Here is a 22,527-nt window from a genome sequence, read left to right as displayed (position 1 = left end):
CTCCATGGATTCCGTAGACAAATGGACCGAGGGGCTCCGTGGGACACTAAGTAAGTATATCTAGCTGTGTGTGAGTGTGAGTGTGCATGGATGTTTTATTAAAGTTGTACTTTTGACGGTATGTAAGTCCTGTGTTTATTGTAATATTTATTTTGATGTGGAACTACAGGCACAAGTGGGCCCTTTAATGCTCCACATACTGGTACTTATGGTTCTCCAAGTACTAGCATGCGGGAAGGCTTACTGGGACCTATATTTCCACAACAAAAGACATTATTTCTTATGTTTACACTTAACGGCTATCCGCCCAGCACCCACCACCCAGAGGTGTAGGGACAGCCTCAGACTTCATCCCTGGCCCTTGGGTGCCTGGAGGGGGGAGACCCCTTTATTGGGGGATCCCCACTTCCCCAGAGAACCCCGGGCAGGGGCGACTAGCTGGGAGGCAATGCCTTAGCCACAGGGGCTCAAAGGTAGGAGCCACCGCACACACTACCATTTTAAAACATAAAACATGTTGCCAGAGCATGGTGACAACTAGTGATGTGCTCCGGAAATTTTTCGGGATTCGGTTCCGCGGCCGAGTTTTGGATTCGGACGCGTTTTGGCAAAACCTCCCTGAAAATGTTTTGTCTGATTCGGGTGTGTTTTGGTTTTGGGTGTTTTTTTTACCAAAAAAACCTTCAAAAACAGCTTAAATCATAGAATTTGGGGGTCATTTTGATCCCATAGTATTATTAACCTCAATATCCATAATTTCCACTCATTTTCAGTCTATTCTGAACACCTCACACCTCACAATATTATTTTTAGTCCTAAAATTTGCACCGAGGTCGCTGGATGACTAAGCTAAGCGACCCAAGTGGCCGACACAAACACCTGGCCCATCTAGGAGTGGCACTGCAGTGTCAGACAGGATGGCACATCAAAAAAATAGTCCCCAAACAGCACATGATACAAAGAAAAAAAGAGGTGTACCAAGGTCGCTGGATGGCTAAGCTAAGCGACACAAGTGGCCGACACAAACACCTGGCCCATCTAGGAGTGGCACTGCAGTGTCAGGCAGGATGGCACTTCAAAAAAATAGTCCTCAAACAGCACATGATGCAAAGAAAAAAAGAGGAGCAATGAGGTAGCCGTGTGACTAAGCTAAGCGACCCAAGTGGCCGACACAAACACCTGGCCCATCTAGGAGTGGCACTGCAGTGTCAGGCAGGATGGCACTTCAAAAAAATAGTCCCCAAACAGCACATGATGCAAAGAAAAAAAGAGGCGCAATGAGGTAGCTGTGTGACTAAGCTAAGCGACCCAAGTGGCCGACACAAACACCTGGCCCATCTAGGAGTGGCACTGCAGTGTCAGACAGGATGGCACTTCAAAAAAATAGTCCCCAAAGAGCACATGATGCATGGAAAAAAAGAGGCGCAATGAGGTAGCTGTGTGACTAAGCTAAGCGACCCAAGTGGCCGACACAAACACCTGGCCCATCTAGGAGTGGCACTGCAGTTTTCTAGCGAGAGGATGAGTGCTTCCATTCTCATGTGAAGCTGAACCACTAGCCATGAACATAGGCCAGGGCCTCAGTCGTTCCTTGCCACTCCGTGTCATAAATGGCATATTGGCAAGTTTACGCTTCTCCTCAGACGCTTTTAATTTTGATTTTTGGGTCATTTTACTGAACTTTTGTGTTTTGGATTTTACATGCTCTCTACTATGACATTGGGCATCGGCCTTGGCAGACGACGTTGATGGCATTTCATCGTCTCGGCCATGACTAGTGGCAGCAACTTCAGCACGAGGTGGAAGTGGATCTTGATCTTTCCCTATTTTACCCTCCACATTTTTGTTCTCCATTTTTTAATGTGTGGAATTATATGCCAGTATCAATAGCAATGGCTACTACTATATACTGCTCACAAAAACTTAAATGCACCACAGGTATGGATGGATAGTATACTTGACGACACAGAGGTAGGTAGAGCAGTGGCCTACTGTACCGTACTGCTATATATTATATACTGCTGGTCAGCAAACTGTGCAAAACTGAAATGCACCACAGGTATGGATGGATAGTATACTTGAGGACACAGAGGTAGGTAGAGCAGTGGCCTACTGTACCGTAATGCTATATATTATATACTGGTGGTCAGCAAACTGTGCAAAACTGAAATGCACCACAGGTATGGATGGATAGTTTACTTGACGACACAGAGGTAGGTAGAGCAGTGGCCTACTGTACCGTACTGCTATATATTATATACTGGTGGTCAGTAAACTGTGCAAAACTGAAATGCACCACAGGTATGGATGGATAGTATACTTGACGACACAGAGGTAGGTAGAGCAGTGGCCTTCTGTACCATACTCCTATATGTTATATACTGGTGGTCAGCAAAATTATGCACTGTACTCCTACTATATACTACAATGCAGCACAGATATGGAGCGTTTGTCAGGCAGAGAACGTATAATACTGGTGGTCACTGGTCAGCAAAACTCTGCACTGTACTCCTCCTATATAATATACTGGTGGTCCCCAGTACCCACAATAAAGCAGTGTGAGCACAGATATATGCAGCACACTGAGCGCAGATATGGAGCGTTTTTCAGGCAGACAACGTATAATACTGGTGGTCACTGGTCAGCAAAACTCTGCACTGTGCTCCTCCTATATAATATACTGGTGGTCCCCAGTACCCACAATAAAGCAGTGTGAGCACAGATATATGCAGCACACTGAGCACAGATATGGAGCGTTTTTCAGGCAGACAACGTATAATACTGGTGGTCACTGGTCAGCAAAACTCTGCACTGTACTCCTCCTATATAATATACTGGTGGTCAGCAAAATTATGCACTGTACTCCTACTATATACTACAATGCAGCACAGATATGGAGCATTTTTCAGGCAGAGAACGTATAATACTGGTGGTCACTGGTCAGCAAAACTCTGCACTGTACTCCTCCTATACAATATACTGGTGGTCCCCAGTCCCCACAATAAAGCAGTGTGAGCACAGATATATGCAGCACACTGAGCACAGATATGGAGCATTTTTCAGGCAGACAACGTATAATACTGGTGGTCACTTTTCAGCAAAACTCTGCACTGTACTCCTCCTATATAATATACTGGTGGTCCCCAGTCCCCACAATAAAGCAGTGTGAGCACAGATATATGCAGCACACTGAGCACAGATATGGAGCGTTTTTCAGGCAGAGAACGTATAATACTGGTGGTCACTGGTCAGCAAAACTCTGCACTGTACTCCTCCTATATAATATACTGGTGGTCCCCAGTCCCCACAATAAAGCAGTGTGAGCACAGATATATGCAGCACACTGAGCACAGATATGGAGCGTTTTTCAGGCAGACAACGTATAATACTGGTGGTCACTGGTCAGCAAAACTCTGCACTGTACTCCTCCTATATAATATACTGGTGGTCCCCAGTCCCCACAATAAAGCAGTGTGAGCACAGATATATGCAGCACACTGAGCACAGATATGGAGCGTTTTTCAGGCAGAGAACGTATAATACTGGTGGTCACTGGTCAGCAAAACTCTGCACTGTACTCCTCCTATATAATACTGCTGGTCCCCAGTCCCCACAATAAAGCAGTGTGAGCACATATATATGCAGCACACTGAGCACAGATATGGAGCGTTTTTCAGGCAGACAACGTATAATACTGGTGGTCACTAGTCAGCAAAACTCTGCACTGTACTCCTCCTATAATACTGCTGGTCCCCAGAATAAAGATATGCAGCCCCCTGAAACAAAGTGAGAGGACGCCAGCCACGTCCTCTCACTATCATTTCCAATGCACGAGTGAAAAATGGCGGCGACGCGCGGCTCCTTATATAGAATCCGAATCTCGCGAGAATCCGACAGCGGGATGATGACGTTCGGGCGCGCTCGGGTTAACCGAGCCATACGGGAGAATCCGAGTATGCCTCGGACCCGTGTAAAATGGGTGAAGTTCGGGGGGGTTCGGTTTCCGAGGAACCGAACTCGCTCATCTCTGGTGACAACCCAACAACCTATTCACCCCCTCCTCCGTTTGCTCCAAAAAAGTTAGAAAGGAAGGTGGGGGGTGCAGGGATGTAGCACATTTAGGGGGAGTCTATGGTGTCAAGAGTGCTCAGCTGGCCTTTATTAGTTTTGTATTAGTTTTGCATAATCTGCATGTGCTCAGAAGTAAGTGGCTCACCAGTTGTCCCCACACACCCAAGTGGTTAGTGGGTGCGGTGTGTGCTAGGCTCTCTTCCATCGTGACTTGACAGCCAGAGCAGAAGTTCAGACCACACCACTAGGGATGTAATAGGCTTGTGGTACATGTCTTGTCACACTGCTGTTCAGCCTCCCCCATACGTTTCCCCTTCTTACTCAGCCACAAGTGCAACAACTCTGCACCCCCATCCCCTAAACAGGGTGGTGCTAGCAAGGCTTGCAAACTACATACTGCCCCTGCAAACTATATACTGGACTTCACATTGGTTAAAATGAGACCGAATACAATTAGTTACATTGGGGACAAACTTTTTTTTTTTTTTTTGTTTTTTGCAATATGTCCAGTTTGCAAACCCGCGGTTTACTACTAACTACCTGTAATTTGCAGCTTTTAAATCTGACACAAATCGAGTGTGATTTTATTCAAACTGCAGATTGATAAATACCGTGATTTTTTTATGGAAAACTGCATCTGACTGATGATAGCTTGAAAAATGAGTTTTATATATCCCTCCCCCTACACCTTAGGAGCAAATATAAGAAAGGTTTTTCATTGTCCTGATAATTGTCTGTTAAGTGCATAGTTCTAGAAAGTATGAATGTAAGGTATAATTATAGTTTTTCTTTTTTATGGTAAGTTTCTCTAAAAGCTTGGAATTTCTTTTTGTATTGGTATTGATTTTTTCTTAAATCTATTTTAAAATATTACTTGGTAGTTGTAAACAGTCTATTGGTACTCTAATGCTACAGTAATAATAATGGGGGTCATTCAGATCTGATCGCTGCTGTGCGTTTTCGCTAAGCGGGCGATCAGGGCATATGCACCGCAATGTGTACGCGTGTCGGACAACAACAATGGGCATCGCCGGTCAGTGACGGGATGGTGAGAAAAATCCATTTGCACGGGCGTTTGCAAGGTGATTGATAGGAGGAAGCCATTTGTGAGTGGTAACTGATCGTTTACTGGGAGTGTTCGAGGAAACGCAGGTGTGCCCAAGTGTTTTCAGGGAGGGTGTCTGACAGCAGCTCCGGCCCCGATCAGCCTGATTCTATCGCACTGGAGGAGTAAGTCCTGGGCTGCGCAGAGACTACACACACAGAATTTTAGCAGCTCAGTGTACACAGAGGATCGCACACTTGCACAGTGAAAATACACTCCCCCTGTAGGCGACGACTATCTCAACACAGGACAGCAAAAATCGTATGGCAGATCTGAATAACCCCCAATGTTTAGTACTAAACACTGTAAAAATTAGTTATTTTTTGTCTTATTTAAAATATTGGGGAGATTCAGAGATGGACGCAGATGAAGTCTCATTGATGAAACGCGTTGGTTGTGCCTCACTGACCTCCTGTAGAAAGCTAAGCTACTTTCTAACCATTTACTCAACTCTGTTTTTTTTGTAATTGAAATAAATATATATATATATTATTTTTTTTAAATATATATATATAAATTTTATATAGATACATTTCACTGTTATATGTTGAACTACAAATTCTAAACTTATATACAGTATTACCATTAAATAAGCTTCATATATATTTTTTAATTATATGTTGGCAACCTGATCATTATTTATGTACCTTATATATAGAAGTATTTAAGATTCATAAACACCAGTGGTCACCGATACCCCTATCACACCCTTGTTTTATATATAAAAGTCGTAGGACTGAAACGTTGAACAGCAAGACACAGTTCGTCTGTCTATTTCTTACATTAAGTCTTGGGAGTGCCGCCAATTGGAGTGGGTAGTAGTTGATTCCTGCTGGGATCATGGATGGCACCCGAGCAAATTGGTTTCCTGGACAGTAAGTGAGTGCCGGTTCATTTCTCTTTCTATATATATATATATATATATATATATATATATGAAAAAGAGGATAAGGTGGTTTTAAGCGACCAGTGGTGTCTAATACTAATAGGAGACTCAAATTTAAAAGAAAATATTTTTAATAAATCTAATATAAAGAGGAAAAAACGTCTTAAAAGTAAAAAATTGGACATAAGATCAGCATCAACTTCATCAAGTCCAGATAGGACGAAACGCGTTGGGTGCTATGATACATACCCTCTCAAAAAGCTAAGAACCTTATTTATATACTTTTTATGCTGATCTTATGTCCAATTTTTTACTTTTAAGACGTTTTTTCCTCTTGTCTTATTTAAGTTCGTATTACTAATTTTATACTAACTTATGTCTTATATACAGTTTTAGTAACTTTTCTGGCTCCTTGTAATAGGGCTACTATTTTATTTGCTTTTATTGGTGCATATTAGATTTATTAAAAATATTTTCTTTTAAATTTGAGTCTCCTATTAGTATTAGACACCACTGGTCGCTTAAAACCACCTTATCCTCTTTTTCATTTACACTATACATGAAGCACCTTACCAATGCTTCTTTCTTTAAGGTGTAGCTGACGCCCGAATATTATAAAGGGAGTGTCTAGAAAAAGGAGACTCTTTTGCTCATTTATAAATATCCTGGACTACATTCTAGTATAATTTGGTATCGCGGTTAAGCGCCGATAAGCTTTCCCCCATCAATATATATATATATATATATATATATATATATACAGGTTGAGTATCCCTTATCCAAAATGCTTGGGACCAGAGGTATTTTGGATATGGGATTGTTCCGTATTTTGGAATAATTGCATATCATAATGAGATATCATGGTGTTGGGACCTAAATCTAAGCACAGAATGCATTTATGTTACATATACACCTTATACACACAGCCTGCAGGTCATTTTATCCAATATTTTTTGTAACTTTGTGCATTAAACAAAGTGTGTGTACATTCACGCAATTCATTTATGTTTCATATACACCTTATACACACAGCCTGAAGGTCATTTAATACAATATTTTTAATAACTTTGTGTATTAAACAAAGTTTGTGTACATTGAATCATCAAAAAACAAAGGTTTCACTATCTCACTCTAACTAAAAAAAAGTCCGTATTTCGGAATATTCCGTATTTCGGAATATTTGGATATGGGATACTCAACCTGTATGTATATATATATATATATATACTGTATATATGTTAAAAATACTCTAGCTGTGTTTAGTGCTGTACAGACGTAAGCCCCGCACACACGGGGGAGATGTGTGGTGAGCGATCTAGCAAAGACCGCTCAGCACGCATCTCTCCCTCCGCTGAGCGATGTGTGTTGAGCGAGGGGGGGAGGGGGAAGGGCGGGGGGCACGCTCATTTCACACAGCAGTGAAATGAGTGACCTCACTAGATTTGGCATGCATGCATGCCAAATCTAGAGCCGGCGATAGAACACGGGGGACCGACCGCGCTTTGCTGTTACTGGTACCCTACACACGGAGAGATCCGTGCTTAATTTCTAAGCAATCTAGACAGATTGCTTAGAATTTAAGCATGGATCTCTCCGTGTGTAACCCCCTTAAGGCCACATGGCTCGTTCAAGTTTATTACTTACAGACTTGAAATCTAAATTAATGAAATATATATGGGTGTTAGGAAATGGACAAATGTTATAATAAAGACAGCAATACACTTCAGATGCAATAGGATTTAACATGAGCAATCCCCAGTTCATTATGTGATGATATGAAGCAAGTACACACTGGGAATACCTCATCTCTGAACTAAGGGGGTCATTCCGAGTTGATCGCATGTAGCAACTTTTTGCTGCCCGTGCGATCAACTAGACACCGCCTATGGGGGAGTGTATTTCTACATAGCAGGGCTGCGATCGCTTGTGAATCCCTGCTATGCAAAAAAAGTTTCCTGTAAAAGAAGACCAGGGTAAGCGTTACTTACCCTGTGCGATCGATCCAGCGATGCAGGTCCCGGAATTGATGTCAGACATCTGCCCTCCAAATGCCTTGACACGCTTGCGTTGGACTCACCACTCCCCGAAAACGGTGAGTTGCCGCCCGGTTCCACCTTCCTCCTGTCAATCTTCTTACCGCGCTAGCGGCGATTGCCGTCGCTGGGCAAAGAAGCGCCTGCGCTATGCGGCCGCCACCCATGCGCAGTTCTGACCCAATCGCACGGCTGCGAGGAAGCGCAGCGTGCGATCAGGTCGGAATGACCCCCTAAGCTGCTGCTGATACAAGGTTTATATAGAGAGCTTGCATGCTTGCTGTGCAGCAACTAACTGCCTGTTAAGGGACTCAGTACATATATGCATCTACAGTTTTAAATGTCAATGGGGGTCATTCCGAGTTGATCGTTAGTGAAAAATGTTCGCAGTGCAGCGATTAAGTGAAAAAGCAGCACTTCTGCGCACGTGCGACGTACTTTCACAACGGGCGATGTATTTTTACACAAGGTCTAGCAACGCTTTTCAGTCGCAATGGCAGCCGCAGAGTGATTGACATGAAGTGGGCATTTCTGGGTGTCAACTGACCGTTTTCAGGGAGTGTTCAGAAAAACGCAGGCGTGCCAGGAAATACGCAGGCGTGGCTGGGCGAACGCAGGGAGTGTTTGTGACGTCAAATCCGGAACTGAATGGTCTGAAGTGATCGCAAGCGCTGAGTAGGTCTGGAGCTACTCTAAAACTAGAGATGAGCGGGTTCGGTTTCTCTGAATCCGAACCCGCCAGAACTTCATGTTTTTTTTCACGGGTCCGAGCGACTCGGATCTTCCCGCCTTGCTCGGTTAACCCGAGCGCGCCCGAACGTCATCATGACGCTGTCGGATTCTCGCGAAGCTCGGATTCTATCGCGAGACTCGGATTCTATATAAGGAGCCGCGCGTTGCCGCCATTTTCACACGTGCATTGAGATTGATAGGGAGAGGACGTGGCTGGCGTCCTCTCCGTTTAGAATAGATTAGAGAGACACTTGATTTACTAATTTTGGGGAGCATTAGGAGTACTCAGTACAGTGCAGAGTTTTGCTGATAGTGACCACACCAGTTTTATTTATAATCCGTTCTCTGCCTGAAAAAAGCGATACACAGCACACAGTGACTCAGTCACATACCATATCTGTGTGCACTGCTCAGGCTCAGGCCAGTGTGCTGCATCATCTATTATCTATATATAATATTATATATATCTGTCTGACTGCTCAGCTCACACAGCTTATAATTGTGGGGGAGACTGGGGAGCACTACTGCAGTGCCAGTTATAGGTTATAGCAGGAGCCAGGAGTACATAATATATTATATAGTGAGTGACCACCAGACACACAGTGCAGTTTATTTAATATATCCGTTCTCTGCCTGAAAAAAGCGATACACACAGTGACTCAGTCAGTCACATACCATATCTGTGTGCACTGCTCAGGCTCAGGCCAGTGTGCTGCATCATCTATATATATTATATATCTGTCTGACTGCTCAGCTCACACAGCTTATAATTGTGGGGGAGACTGGGGAGCACTACTGCAGTGCCAGTTATAGGTTATAGCAGGAGCCAGGAGTACATAATATTATATTAAAATTAGAGATGAGCGGGTTCGGTTTCTCTGAATCCGAACCCGCCAGAACTTCATGTTTTTTTTCACGGGTCCGAGCGACTCGGATCTTCCCGCCATGCTCGGTTAACCCGAGCGCGCCCGAACGTCATCATGACGCTGTCGGATTCTCGCGAGGCTCGGATTCTATCGCGAGACTCGGATTCTATATAAGGAGCCGCGCGTCGCCGCCATTTTCACACGTGCATTGAGATTGATAGGGAGAGGACGTGGCTGGCGTCCTCTCCGTTTAGAATAGATTAGAGAGACACTTGATTTACTAATTTTGGGGAGCATTAGGAGTACTCAGTAGTGTACAGTGCAGAGTTTTGCTGATAGTGACCAGTGACCACCAGTTTTATTTATAATCCGTTCTCTGCCTGAAAAAAGCGATACACAGCACACAGTGACTCAGTCACATACCATATCTGTGTGCACTGCTCAGGCTCAGGCCAGTGTGCTGCATCATCTATTATCTATATATAATATTATATATATCTGTCTGACTGCTCAGCTCACACAGCTTATAATTGTGGGGGAGACTGGGGAGCACTACTGCAGTGCCAGTTATAGGTTATAGCAGGAGCCAGGAGTACATAATATATTATATAGTGAGTGACCACCAGACACACAGTGCAGTTTATTTAATATATCCGTTCTCTGCCTGAAAAAAGCGATACACACAGTGACTCAGTCAGTCACATACCATATCTGTGTGCACTGCTCAGGCTCAGGCCAGTGTGCTGCATCATCTATATATATTATATATCTGTCTGACTGCTCAGCTCACACAGCTTATAATTGTGGGGGAGACTGGGGAGCACTACTGCAGTGCCAGTTATAGGTTATAGCAGGAGCAAGGAGTACATAATATTATATTAAAATTAAACAGTGCACACTTTTGCTGCAGGAGTGCCACTGCCAGTGTGACTAGTGACCAGTGACCTGACCACCAGTATATATAATATTAGTAGTATACTATCTCTTTATCAACCAGTCTATATTAGCAGCAGACACAGTACAGTGCGGTAGTTCACGGCTGTGGCTACCTCTGTGTCGGCACTCGGCAGCCCGTCCATAATTGTATATACCACCTAACCGTGGTTTTTTTTTCTTTCTTTATACATACATACTAGTTACGAGTATACTATCTCTTTATCAACCAGTCTATATATTAGCAGCAGACACAGTACAGTGCGGTAGTTCACGGCTGTGGCTACCTCTGTGTCGGCACTCGGCAGCCCGTCCATAATTGTATATACCACCTAACCGTGGTTTTTTTTTCTTTCTTTATACATACATACTAGTTACGAGTATACTATCTCTTTATCAACCAGTCTATATATTAGCAGCAGACACAGTACAGTGCGGTAGTTCACGGCTGTGGCTACCTCTGTGTCGGCACTCGGCAGCCCGTCCATAATTGTATATACCACCTAACCGTGGTTTTTTTTTCTTTCTTTATACATACATACTAGTTACGAGTATACTATCTCTTTATCAACCAGTCTATATATTAGCAGCAGACACAGTACAGTGCGGTAGTTCACGGCTGTGGCTACCTCTGTGTCGGCACTCGGCAGCCCGTCCATAATTGTATATACCACCTAACCGTGGTTTTTTTTTCTTTCTTTATACATACATACTAGTTACGAGTATACTATCCCTTTATCAACCAGTCTATATTAGCAGCAGACACAGTACAGTGCGGTAGTTCACGGCTGTGGCTACCTCTGTGTCGGCACTCGGCAGCCCGTCCATAATTGTATATACCACCTAACCGTGGTTTTTTTTTCTTTCTTTATACATACATACTAGTTACGAGTATACTATCTCTTTATCAACCAGTCTATATATTAGCAGCAGACACAGTACAGTGCGGTAGTTCACGGCTGTGGCTACCTCTGTGTCGGCACTCGGCAGCCCGTCCATAATTGTATATACCACCTAACCGTGGTTTTTTTTTCTTTCTTTATACATACATACTAGTTACGAGTATACTATCTCTTTATCAACCAGTCTATATTAGCAGCAGACACAGTACAGTGCGGTAGTTCACGGCTGTGGCTACCTCTGTGTCGGCACTCGGCAGCCCGTCCATAATTGTATATACCACCTAACCGTGGTTTTTTTTTCTTTCTTTATACATACATACTAGTTACGAGTATACTATCTCTTTATCAACCAGTCTATATATTAGCAGCAGACACAGTACAGTGCGGTAGTTCACGGCTGTGGCTACCTCTGTGTCGGCACTCGGCAGCCCGTCCATAATTGTATATACCACCTAACCGTGGTTTTTTTTTCTTTCTTTATACATACATACTAGTTACGAGTATACTATCTCTTTATCAACCAGTCTATATATTAGCAGCAGACACAGTACAGTGCGGTAGTTCACGGCTGTGGCTACCTCTGTGTCGGCACTCGGCAGCCCGTCCATAATTGTATATACCACCTAACCGTGGTTTTTTTTTCTTTCTTTATACATACATACTAGTTACGAGTATACTATCTCTTTATCAACCAGTCTATATATTAGCAGCAGACACAGTACAGTGCGGTAGTTCACGGCTGTGGCTACCTCTGTGTCGGCACTCGGCAGCCCGTCCATAATTGTATATACCACCTAACCGTGGTTTTTTTTTCTTTCTTTATACATACATACTAGTTACGAGTATACTATCTCTTTATCAACCAGTCTATATATTAGCAGCAGACACAGTACAGTGCGGTAGTTCACGGCTGTGGCTACCTCTGTGTCGGCACTCGGCAGCCCGTCCATAATTGTATACTAGTATCCAATCCATCCATCTCCATTGTTTACCTGAGGTGCCTTCTAGTTGTGCCTATTAAAATATGGAGAACAAAAATGTTGAGGTTCCAAAATTAGGGAAAGATCAAGATCCACTTCCACCTCGTGCTGAAGCTGCTGCCACTAGTCATGGCCGAGACGATGAAATGCCAGCAACGTCGTCTGCCAAGGCCGATGCCCAATGGCATAGTACAGAGTATGTCAAAACCAAAACACCAAATATCAGAAAAAAAAGGACTCCAAAACCTAAAATAAAATTGTCGGAGGAAAAGCGTAAACTTGCCAATATGCCATTTACCACACGGAGTGGCAAGGAACGGCTGAGGCCCTGGCCTATGTTCATGGCTAGTGGTTCAGCTTCACATGAGGATGGAAGCACTCAGCCTCTCGCTAGAAAACTGAAAAGACTCAAGCTGGCAAAAGCACCGCAAAGAACTGTGCGTTCTTTGAAATCCCAAATCCACAAGGAGAGTCCAATTGTGTCGGTTGCGATGCCTGACCTTCCCAACACTGGACGTGAAGAGCATGCGCCTTCCACCATTTGCACGCCCCCTGCAAGTGCTGGAAGGAGCACCCGCAGTCCAGTTCCTGATAGTCAGATTGAAGATGTCAGTGTTGAAGTACACCAGGATGAGGAGGATATGGGTGTTGCTGGCGCAGGGGAGGAAATTGACCAGGAGGATTCTGATGGTGAGGTGGTTTGTTTAAGTCAGGCACCCGGGGAGACACCTGTTGTCCGTGGGAGGAATATGGCCGTTGACATGCCAGGTGAAAATACCAAAAAAATCAGCTCTTCGGTGTGGAGGTATTTCACCAGAAATGCGGACAACAGGTGTCAAGCCGTGTGTTCCCTTTGTCAAGCTGTAATAAGTAGGGGTAAGGACGTTAACCACCTCGGAACATCCTCCCTTATACGTCACCTGCAGCGCATTCATAATAAGTCAGTGACAAGTTCAAAAACTTTGGGTGACAGCGGAAGCAGTCCACTGACCAGTAAATCCCTTCCTCTTGTAACCAAGCTCACGCAAACCACCCCACCAACTCCCTCAGTGTCAATTTCCTCCTTCCCCAGGAATGCCAATAGTCCTGCAGGCCATGTCACTGGCAATTCTGACGAGTCCTCTCCTGCCTGGGATTCCTCCGATGCATCCTTGCGTGTAACGCCTACTGCTGCTGGCGCTGCTGTTGTTGCCGCTGGGAGTCGATGGTCATCCCAGAGGGGAAGTCGTAAGCCCACTTGTACTACTTCCAGTAAGCAATTGACTGTTCAACAGTCCTTTGCGAGGAAGATGAAATATCACAGCAGTCATCCTACTGCAAAGCGGATAACTGAGGCCTTGGCATCCTGGGTGGTGAGAAACGTGGTTCCGGTATCCATCATTACTGCAGAGCCAACTAGAGACTTGTTGGAGGTACTGTGTCCCCGGTACCAAATACCATCTAGGTTCCATTTCTCTAGGCAGGCGATACCGAAAATGTACACAGACCTCAGAAAAAGAGTCACCAGTGTCCTAAAAAATGCAGCTGTACCCAATGTCCACTTAACCACGGACATGTGGACAAGTGGAGCAGGGCAGGGTCAGGACTATATGACTGTGACAGCCCACTGGGTAGATGTATGGACTCCCGCCGCAAGAACAGCAGCGGCGGCACCAGTAGCAGCATCTCGCAAACGCCAACTCTTTCCTAGGCAGGCTACGCTTTGTATCACCGCTTTCCAGAATGCGCACACAGCTGAAAACCTCTTACGGCAACTGAGGAAGATCATCGCGGAATGGCTTACCCCAATTGGACTCTCCTGTGGATTTGTGGCATCGGACAACGCCAGCAATATTGTGTGTGCATTAAATCTGGGCCAATTCCAGCACGTCCCATGTTTTGCACATACCTTGAATTTGGTGGTGCAGAATTTTTAAAAAAACGACAGGGGCGTGCAAGAGATGCTGTCGGTGGCCAGAAGAATTGCGGGACACTTTCGGCGTACAGGCACCACGTACAGAAAACTGGAGCACCACCAAAAACTACTGAACCTGCCCTGCCATCATCTGAAGCAAGAAGTGGTAACGAGGTGGAATTCAACCCTCTATATGCTTCAGAGGTTGGAGGAGCAGCAAAAGGCCATTCAAGCCTATACAATTGAGCACGATATAGTAGGTGGAATGCACCTGTCTCAAGTGCAGTGGAGAATGATTTCAACGTTGTGCAAGGTTCTGATGCCCTTTGAACTTGCCACACGTGAAGTCAGTTCAGACACTGCCAGCCTGAGTCAGGTCATTCCCCTCATCAGGCTTTTGCAGAAGAAGCTGGAGGCATTGAAGAAGGAGCTAAAAGGGAGCGATTCCGCTAGGCATGTGGGACTTGTGGATGCAGCCCTTAATTCGCTTAACAAGGATTCACGGGTGGTCAATCTGTTGAAATCAGAGCACTACATTTTGGCCACCGTGCTCGATCCTAGATTTAAAGCCTACCTTGGATCTCTCTTTCCGGCAGACACAGGTCTGCTGGGGTTGAAAGACCTGCTGGTGACAAAATTGTCAAGTCAAGCGGAACGCGACCTGTCAACATCTCCTCCTTCACATTCTCCCGCAACTGGGGGTGCGAGGAAAAGGCTCAGAATTCCGAGCCCACCCGCTGGCGGTGATGCAGGGCAGTCTGGAGCGACTGCTGATGCTGACATCTGGTCCGGACTGAAGGACCTGACAACGATTACGGACATGTCGTCTACTGTCACTGCATATGATTCTCTCAACATTGATAGAATGGTGGAGGATTATATGAGTGACCGCATCCAAGTAGGCACGTCACACAGTCCGTACTTATACTGGCAGGAAAAAGAGGCAATTTGGAGGCCCTTGCACAAACTGGCTTTATTCTACCTAAGTTGCCCTCCCACAAGTGTGTACTCCGAAAGAGTGTTTAGTGCCGCCGCTCACCTTGTCAGCAATCGGCGTACGAGGTTACATCCAGAAAATGTGGAGAAGATGATGTTCATTAAAATGAATTATAATCAATTCCTCCGCGGAGACATTGACCAGCAGCAATTGCCTCCACAAAGTACACAGGGAGCTGAGATGGTGGATTCCAGTGGGGACGAATTGATAATCTGTGAGGAGGGGGATGTACACGGTGATATATCGGAGGGTGAAGATGAGGTGGACATCTTGCCTCTGTAGAGCCAGTTTGTGCAAGGAGAGATTAATTGCTTCTTTTTTGGGGGGGGTCCAAACCAACCCGTCATATCAGTCACAGTCGTGTGGCAGACCCTGTCACTGAAATGATGGGTTGGTTAAAGTGTGCATGTCCTGTTTTGTTTATACAACATAAGGGTGGGTGGGAGGGCCCAAGGACAATTCCATCTTGCACCTCTTTTTTCTTTTCTTTTTCTTTGCATCATGTGCTGATTGGGGAGGGTTTTTTGGAAGGGACATCCTGCGTGACACTGCAGTGCCACTCCTAGATGGGCCCGGTGTTTGTGTCGGCCACTAGGGTCGCTAATCTTACTCACACAGCTACCTCATTGCGCCTCTTTTTTTCTTTGCGTCATGTGCTGTTTGGGGAGGGTTTTTTGGAAGGGCCATCCTGCGTGACACTGCAGTGCCACTCCTAGATGGGCCCGGTGTTTGTGTCGGCCACTAGGGTCGCTAATCTTACTCGCACAGCTACCTCATTGCGCCTCTTTTTTTCTTTGCGTCATGTGCTGTTTGGGGAGGGTTTTTTGGAAGGGACATCCTGCGTGACACTGCAGTGCCACTCCTAGATGGGCCCGGTGTTTGTGTCGGCCACTAGGGTCGCTTATCTTACTCACACAGCGACCTCGGTGCAAATTTTAGGACTAAAAATAATATTGTGAGGTGTGAGGTATTCAGAATAGACTGAAAATGAGTGTAAATTATGGTTTTTGAGGTTAATAATACTTTGGGATCAAAATGACCCCCAAATTCTATGATTTAAGCTGTTTTTTAGTGTTTTTTGAAAAAAAACACCCGAATCCAAAACACACCCGAATCCGACAAAAAAAATTCGGTGAGGTTTTGCCAAAACGCGTTCGAACCCAAAACACGGCCGCGGAACCGATCCCAAAACCAAAACACAAAACCCGAAAAATTTCAGGCGCTCATCTCTAATTAAAATTAAACAGTGCACACTTTTGCTGCAGGAGTGCCACTGCCAGTGTGACTAGTGACCAGTGACCTGACCACCAGTATATATAATATTAGTAGTATACTATCTCTTTATCAACCAGTCTATATTAGCAGCAGACACAGTACAGTGCGGTAGTTCACGGCTGTGGCTACCTCTGTGTCGGCACTCGGCAGCCCGTCCATAATTGTATATACCACCTAACCGTGGTTTTTTTTTCTTTCTTTATACATACATACTAGTTACGAGTATACTATCTCTTTATCAACCAGTCTATATATTAGCAGCAGACACAGTACAGTGCGGTAGTTCACGGCTGTGGCTACCTCTGTGTCGGCACTCGGCAGCCCGTCCATAATTGTATATACCACCTGACCGTGGTTTTTTTTTCTTTCTTTATACATACATACTAGTTACGAGTATACTATCTCTTTATCAACCAGTCTATATATTAGCAGCAGACACAGTACAGTGCGGTAGTTCACGGCTGTGGCTACCTCTGTGTCGGCACTCGGCAGCCCGTCCATAATTGTATATACCACCTAACCGTGGTTTTTTTTTCTTTCTTTATACATACATACTAGTTACGAGTATACTATCTCTTTATCAACCAGTCTATATATTAGCAGCAGACACAGTACAGTGCGGTAGTTCACGGCTGTGGCTACCTCTGTGTCGGCACTCGGCAGCCCGTCCATAATTGTATATACCACCTAACCGTGGTTTTTTTTTCTTTCTTTATACATACATACTAGTTACGAGTATACTATCTCTTTATCAACCAGTCTATATATTAGCAGCAGACACAGTACAGTGCGGTAGTTCACGGCTGTGGCTACCTCTGTGTCGGCACTCGGCAGCCCGTCCATAATTGTATATACCACCTAACCGTGGTTTTTTTTTCTTTCTTTATACATACATACTAGTTACGAGTATACTATCTCTTTATCAACCAGTCTATATATTAGCAGCAGACACAGTACAGTGCGGTAGTTCACGGCTGTGGCTACCTCTGTGTCGGCACTCGGCAGCCCGTCCATAATTGTATATACCACCTAACCGTGGTTTTTTTTTCTTTCTTTATACATACATACTAGTTACGAGTATACTATCTCTTTATCAACCAGTCTATATATTAGCAGCAGACACAGTACAGTGCGGTAGTTCACGGCTGTGGCTACCTCTGTGTCGGCACTCGGCAGCCCGTCCATAATTGTATATACCACCTAACCGTGGTTTTTTTTTCTTTCTTTATACATACATACTAGTTACGAGTATACTATCTCTTTATCAACCAGTCTATATATTAGCAGCAGACACAGTACAGTGCGGTAGTTCACGGCTGTGGCTACCTCTGTGTCGGCACTCGGCAGCCCGTCCATAATTGTATATACCACCTAACCGTGGTTTTTTTTTCTTTCTTTATACATACATACTAGTTACGAGTATACTATCTCTTTATCAACCAGTCTATATATTAGCAGCAGACACAGTACAGTGCGGTAGTTCACGGCTGTGGCTACCTCTGTGTCGGCAATCGGCAGCCCGTCCATAATTGTATACTAGTATCCAATCCATCTCCATTGTTTACCTGAGGTGCCTTTTAGTTGTGCCTATTAAAATATGGAGAACAAAAATGTTGAGGTTCCAAAATTAGGGAAAGATCAAGATCCACTTCCACCTCGTGCTGAAGCTGCTGCCACTAGTCATGGCCGAGATGATGAAATGCCAGCAACGTCGTCTGCCAAGGCCGATGCCCAATGTCATAGTACAGAGCATGTCAAATCCAAAACACCAAATATCAGTAAAAAAAGGACTCCAAAACCTAAAATAAAATTGTCGGAGGAGAAGCGTAAACTTGCCAATATGCCATTTACCACACGGAGTGGCAAGGAACGGCTGAGGCCCTGGCCTATGTTCATGGCTAGTGGTTCAGCTTCACATGAGGATGGAAGCACTCAGCCTCTCGCTAGAAAACTGAAAAGACTCAAGCTGGCAAAAGCACCGCAAAGAACTGTGCGTTCTTTGAAATCCCAAATCCACAAGGAGAGTCCAATTGTGTCGGTTGCGATGCCTGACCTTCCCAACACTGGACGTGAAGAGCATGCGCCTTCCACCATTTGCACGCCCCCTGCAAGTGCTGGAAGGAGCACCCGCAGTCCAGTTCCTGATAGTCAGATTGAAGATGTCAGTGTTGAAGTACACCAGGATGAGGAGGATATGGGTGTTGCTGGCGCAGGGGAGGAAATTGACCAGGAGGATTCTGATGGTGAGGTGGTTTGTTTAAGTCAGGCACCCGGGGAGACACCTGTTGTCCGTGGGAGGAATATGGCCGTTGACATGCCAGGTGAAAATACCAAAAAAATCAGCTCTTCGGTGTGGAGGTATTTCACCAGAAATGCGGACAACAGGTGTCAAGCCGTGTGTTCCCTTTGTCAAGCTGTAATAAGTAGGGGTAAGGACGTTAACCACCTCGGAACATCCTCCCTTATACGTCACCTGCAGCGCATTCATAATAAGTCAGTGACAAGTTCAAAAACTTTGGGTGACAGCGGAAGCAGTCCACTGACCAGTAAATCCCTTCCTCTTGTAACCAAGCTCACGCAAACCACCCCACCAACTCCCTCAGTGTCAATTTCCTCCTTCCCCAGGAATGCCAATAGTCCTGCAGGCCATGTCACTGGCAATTCTGACGAGTCCTCTCCTGCCTGGGATTCCTCCGATGCATCCTTGCGTGTAACGCCTACTGCTGCTGGCGCTGCTGTTGTTGCCGCTGGGAGTCGATGGTCATCCCAGAGGGGAAGTCGTAAGCCCACTTGTACTACTTCCAGTAAGCAATTGACTGTTCAACAGTCCTTTGCGAGGAAGATGAAATATCACAGCAGTCATCCTACTGCAAAGCGGATAACTGAGGCCTTGGCATCCTGGGTGGTGAGAAACGTGGTTCCGGTATCCATCATTACTGCAGAGCCAACTAGAGACTTGTTGGAGGTACTGTGTCCCCGGTACCAAATACCATCTAGGTTCCATTTCTCTAGGCAGGCGATACCGAAAATGTACACAGACCTCAGAAAAAGAGTCACCAGTGTCCTAAAAAATGCAGCTGTACCCAATGTCCACTTAACCACGGACATGTGGACAAGTGGAGCAGGGCAGGGTCAGGACTATATGACTGTGACAGCCCACTGGGTAGATGTATGGACTCCCGCCGCAAGAACAGCAGCGGCGGCACCAGTAGCAGCATCTCGCAAACGCCAACTCTTTCCTAGGCAGGCTACGCTTTGTATCACCGCTTTCCAGAATGCGCACACAGCTGAAAACCTCTTACGGCAACTGAGGAAGATCATCGCGGAATGGCTTACCCCAATTGGACTCTCCTGTGGATTTGTGGCATCGGACAACGCCAGCAATATTGTGTGTGCATTAAATCTGGGCCAATTCCAGCACGTCCCATGTTTTGCACATACCTTGAATTTGGTGGTGCAGAATTTTTAAAAAAACGACAGGGGCGTGCAAGAGATGCTGTCGGTGGCCAGAAGAATTGCGGGACACTTTCGGCGTACAGGCACCACGTACAGAAAACTGGAGCACCACCAAAAACTACTGAACCTGCCCTGCCATCATCTGAAGCAAGAAGTGGTAACGAGGTGGAATTCAACCCTCTATATGCTTCAGAGGTTGGAGGAGCAGCAAAAGGCCATTCAAGCCTATACAATTGAGCACGATATAGTAGGTGGAATGCACCTGTCTCAAGTGCAGTGGAGAATGATTTCAACGTTGTGCAAGGTTCTGATGCCCTTTGAACTTGCCACACGTGAAGTCAGTTCAGACACTGCCAGCCTGAGTCAGGTCATTCCCCTCATCAGGCTTTTGCAGAAGAAGCTGGAGGCATTGAAGAAGGAGCTAAAAGGGAGCGATTCCGCTAGGCATGTGGGACTTGTGGATGCAGCCCTTAATTCGCTTAACAAGGATTCACGGGTGGTCAATCTGTTGAAATCAGAGCACTACATTTTGGCCACCGTGCTCGATCCTAGATTTAAAGCCTACCTTGGATCTCTCTTTCCGGCAGACACAGGTCTGCTGGGGTTGAAAGACCTGCTGGTGACAAAATTGTCAAGTCAAGCGGAACGCGACCTGTCAACATCTCCTCCTTCACATTCTCCCGCAACTGGGGGTGCGAGGAAAAGGCTCAGAATTCCGAGCCCACCCGCTGGCGGTGATGCAGGGCAGTCTGGAGCGACTGCTGATGCTGACATCTGGTCCGGACTGAAGGACCTGACAACGATTACGGACATGTCGTCTACTGTCACTGCATATGATTCTCTCAACATTGATAGAATGGTGGAGGATTATATGAGTGACCGCATCCAAGTAGGCACGTCACACAGTCCGTACTTATACTGGCAGGAAAAAGAGGCAATTTGGAGGCCCTTGCACAAACTGGCTTTATTCTACCTAAGTTGCCCTCCCACAAGTGTGTACTCCGAAAGAGTGTTTAGTGCCGCCGCTCACCTTGTCAGCAATCGGCGTACGAGGTTACATCCAGAAAATGTGGAGAAGATGATGTTCATTAAAATGAATTATAATCAATTCCTCCGCGGAGACATTGACCAGCAGCAATTGCCTCCACAAAGTACACAGGGAGCTGAGATGGTGGATTCCAGTGGGGACGAATTGATAATCTGTGAGGAGGGGGATGTACACGGTGATATATCGGAGGGTGAAGATGAGGTGGACATCTTGCCTCTGTAGAGCCAGTTTGTGCAAGGAGAGATTAATTGCTTCTTTTTTGGGGGGGGTCCAAACCAACCCGTCATATCAGTCACAGTCGTGTGGCAGACCCTGTCACTGAAATGATGGGTTGGTTAAAGTGTGCATGTCCTGTTTTGTTTATACAACATAAGGGTGGGTGGGAGGGCCCAAGGACAATTCCATCTTGCACCTCTTTTTTCTTTTCTTTTTCTTTGCATCATGTGCTGATTGGGGAGGGTTTTTTGGAAGGGACATCCTGCGTGACACTGCAGTGCCACTCCTAGATGGGCCCGGTGTTTGTGTCGGCCACTAGGGTCGCTAATCTTACTCACACAGCTACCTCATTGCGCCTCTTTTTTTCTTTGCGTCATGTGCTGTTTGGGGAGGGTTTTTTGGAAGGGCCATCCTGCGTGACACTGCAGTGCCACTCCTAGATGGGCCCGGTGTTTGTGTCGGCCACTAGGGTCGCTAATCTTACTCGCACAGCTACCTCATTGCGCCTCTTTTTTTCTTTGCGTCATGTGCTGTTTGGGGAGGGTTTTTTGGAAGGGACATCCTGCGTGACACTGCAGTGCCACTCCTAGATGGGCCCGGTGTTTGTGTCGGCCACTAGGGTCGCTTATCTTACTCACACAGCGACCTCGGTGCAAATTTTAGGACTAAAAATAATATTGTGAGGTGTGAGGTATTCAGAATAGACTGAAAATGAGTGTAAATTATGGTTTTTGAGGTTAATAATACTTTGGGATCAAAATGACCCCCAAATTCTATGATTTAAGCTGTTTTTTAGTGTTTTTTGAAAAAAACACCCGAATCCAAAACACACCCGAATCCGACAAAAAAAATTCGGTGAGGTTTTGCCAAAACGCGTTCGAACCCAAAACACGGCCGCGGAACCGATCCCAAAACCAAAACACAAAACCCGAAAAATTTCAGGCGCTCATCTCTAATTAAAATTAAACAGTGCACACTTTTGCTGCAGGAGTGCCACTGCCAGTGTGACTAGTGACCAGTGACCTGACCACCAGTATATATAATATTAGTAGTATACTATCTCTTTATCAACCAGTCTATATTAGCAGCAGACACAGTACAGTGCGGTAGTTCACGGCTGTGGCTACCTCTGT

The sequence above is a fragment of the Pseudophryne corroboree genome, chromosome 11 (assembly GCF_028390025.1).
Source record: "Pseudophryne corroboree isolate aPseCor3 chromosome 11, aPseCor3.hap2, whole genome shotgun sequence".
Classification (NCBI taxonomy): domain Eukaryota; kingdom Metazoa; phylum Chordata; class Amphibia; order Anura; family Myobatrachidae; genus Pseudophryne; species Pseudophryne corroboree.
The sequence above is the reverse complement of the archived record's forward strand: the minus strand, read 5'-3'. Positions refer to the sequence as shown.